Genomic DNA, 3,297 nt, shown 5'->3' with positions numbered 1-3,297 from the left:
CGCCCGCCCGCCGGGATCGCTGCCTGCTGCGGGCCCGCGCCGGCGGAAGTGGCGGCCGGCAGGCGCCAGGGGTCGGCGCGAGCAGCGAGCGAATCGACACCAGCACAGCGCCGCTCGCTCGCTCGGCGTTCTGCTGCCCGGCCTGAGGCGGGCGGGCACGGCGCCCTCAGGCTGCGCGCGGTGTGGGCGGGGCCTCGGTGCCCGGGAGCGTCCGAGGGGCAGGGCGGGGCCTGGGGTTCGCTCGTCGCTCCCGGATCCCGCGTCCCGCATCCCGGATCCCGGCTGCCAGAGGCGGCTACCGAGGGGTTTCCCATGTAGACCGGGAGATCACAGAACCACAGAATCGTTAGGGTTGGGAGGGACCTCTGGAGGTCCAGTCCAACCCCCTTGACAAGGCAGGGTGACCTAGAACAGGCGACACAAGAACGCGTCCAGGAGGGTGTGGAATGTCTCCAGAGGGGGATACTCCACACCCTCCCCGGGCAGCCTGTTCCAGCGTTCTGCCGCCCTCAGTGTAAAGAGGTTCTTCCCCATGTTGAGGTGGAACTTGTTGTTTATGGCCATTGCTCCTCGTCCTCTCTCCCTGTGCCATCCCCTTGGCACTGCCTTTGAGATATTTACATGTACTGATGAGCTCGCCCCTCAGTCTTCTCCAGACTAAATGCCCCAGCTCCCTCAGTCTCTCCTTATAAGAAACCCCAAATCATCTTTGCGTCCCTCTACTGATTCCAGGAGCTCCGTGTCTCTCTCGTACTGAGGAGCCCAGAACTGGACACAGCGCTCCAGATGTGACCTCAGCGGGCCCAAGCAGAGCAGGAGGATCAGTCGCCCCATCCGCCTGCCGCACACGCTGTTCCTGCTGCCAGGCTGCCACCCCTCCTGCTGGCAGGACAAAGACTCCACTGTGCCCTGCCCCGCCCGAGAGCAGCCGAGACGATGGGAAGGAGCCCAGGGTGGCAGGAGCACCGGGAGGGGCTGAGGAGCAGCTTGGTCTCCCTGCAGCTGCCAGGAGGAGTGACAGGGACACTGTGGCAGTGTCACCTCGCCCCCCAAGTGTGCTTCGGTCAGGCGCTGCTGCAGGTCCGCAGCGACTGTGGCTGCCTTAACACTCTGGAAAAGCCTCCCGGAGCAGGCGACCGTATTTCACACCGCGATGACATCAAGACTCTTAGCAGCCTTGATGAAGTTTTTTCCCGAGGTTTGGTTGATGCTCCGCTGTTCTGATGTGAACGATGAATCACCCACCCAAAACTGCTGCTTTCATTAGAAAAAAAAAAAGAAATAAAAGGAAAAAAAAGACAAAAATGCGTTTGGAGAGAGGTATTCTCGTGATCATTCCACGTGAGGCTGCAGGAAGGAAATAATAAAAGTATTTAATAATGACAAGCGAAAAGGTAAATGAGAGCAATAACAGCAGAATGCATAGAGCATAATGGCCAAAGGAATCAGGTAAAGAATTTAGAAGAAAGGTAGCTAAAGGCATTTTGGGCAAAATGTGCAAATTAGATGTAGCTGAAAAAACATAAAATCCGGTTATTATTCATATCAGTCTATAAAATGGCAATGCTGTGTTTTCTGTAATTATGTGCAGAGGTACTTAACATTATACATAACCACTGCAAGACAATAGATATATATTTAGGAAATTAAAGTTTTTACATTTACATGTTTTAAAAGTATTTTTTACCTTATCCAATGTTAGTGTAGTAAATCAGTGTGTATTATAGATAGTAGCAACAAGTGCTCCAACATTTAACACCACATTTTTAAGGGAATTTATTAAGTGACAAACACCAAAAAGAAAATGTACACTACATGGTTTCTTACAAACAAGTAAATAAAAATTTGAACCCCCCTAAAACCTTTTAGCAGCTAGCTATTTCTGAAATATGGAATTACTGATTATTGAGAAAAATACTTGCAGCCACCCTGGGAAAGTTCCAGTGCTTCTTGGTTTGAGTTTCCTTTACCTGATTGAGGGATTTAGCAAACAACTGTGCTTTTTTTGCAACCATATGAATGGGGCTTTTCGCCATCTCAATGACAGAAGTAATTACCCTAGTAACTCAAGTTCATATTCAAGCTTGCATGTGATCAGCTGGGGTTTTCTAGTTTCTGGTAAGTTATGTCTTTAGATCAGTCAGCTGTAATAAACTTTACTGTTGCAGATGTAAGTGGAGTGATTACACAGGAAGTTCCACCTGAACATGAGGAAGTTCTTTTCTGTGTGCATGGCTGAGCACTGGAACAGATTGCCCAGAGAGGCTGCGGATTCTCCCTCACTGGAGATATTCAGGATTCTCCTTCACTGGAGATACTCAAAAGCCACCTGGACACAATCCTGAGTAATGTGCTCGAGGGGACCCTGCTTGAACAGAGTGGTTGGACTAGATGACCTCCAGTGGTCCCTTCTAACCTTACCCATTCTGTGCTTCTCTGAATCTGCCTTACTGACCCAATGGAAGCAGGCAGATAGCAGGAAAAATCAAACTGCACCACTAAATTAGATTGTCTAAATAACCTGTAACAGGGTGGAAGGAACCTGAGTATGTGAAGCTCTTGATTAGGAAGAGTGTTGAGGAGAAACACACTGGCAGATGTGATCTGATATTCCCTACTATCTGAGACTTGTTGATATCCTATTGTATTCTTTTTTTAAAAATTCAGAAATTCAGAAATTAGGCTGCTTGATTTTGGGAGGCCTCCTGCCTGTTGTTAAAGAGTATATATTTTGCTGTTTGCAATGTGTTTTTCTATTTCTATTATCCATATTCCATCATTTTAACTGGAGAGTGGCACGTATGCTGGAGAATGTTCTCTTTAAATAAAGCAGAAGAGTAAACGACGAGTAGAATGTTTATTATTGATCTCACAGATGCTTTTGCAGTGTGCAATATGAACACGTATGGATTACTGGTAAAGCTGGAAAGCAAATTACATTTTCTTTTATCGTTTGTAAAAATGAAGTTAGGGCTTATGAAAGGTACTGGATTCAGGCTCTGGGGACCTAACTTCTCTGTTTATCCAGGAAATAGATGTTGTACATCACAAGCAGAGGCAGTGAAAGTATTAAAGATCTCAAAGTTCTCACACTCCCTGTCTGCACTTCTTCTTGACCTACTGAAGGTACAAATAGGAAAGCTTAGTCTATGCATAAACTTAATCCTAATTTTTTTTCTTCTGGAAGGTACACAGTAATGCTGTTGGCTGTAGTTTTATTAACAAGAGCTTTTGTTCACTACAGTCTAATTTAGAAATGCCAGCTCCATAATAGTTTTTGTTACCTTTGTTGTCTAG

This window comes from Catharus ustulatus, chromosome 1 (assembly GCF_009819885.2).
Source record: "Catharus ustulatus isolate bCatUst1 chromosome 1, bCatUst1.pri.v2, whole genome shotgun sequence".
In the NCBI taxonomy this organism is placed as follows: domain Eukaryota; kingdom Metazoa; phylum Chordata; class Aves; order Passeriformes; family Turdidae; genus Catharus; species Catharus ustulatus.
The sequence above is the reverse complement of the archived record's forward strand: the minus strand, read 5'-3'. Positions refer to the sequence as shown.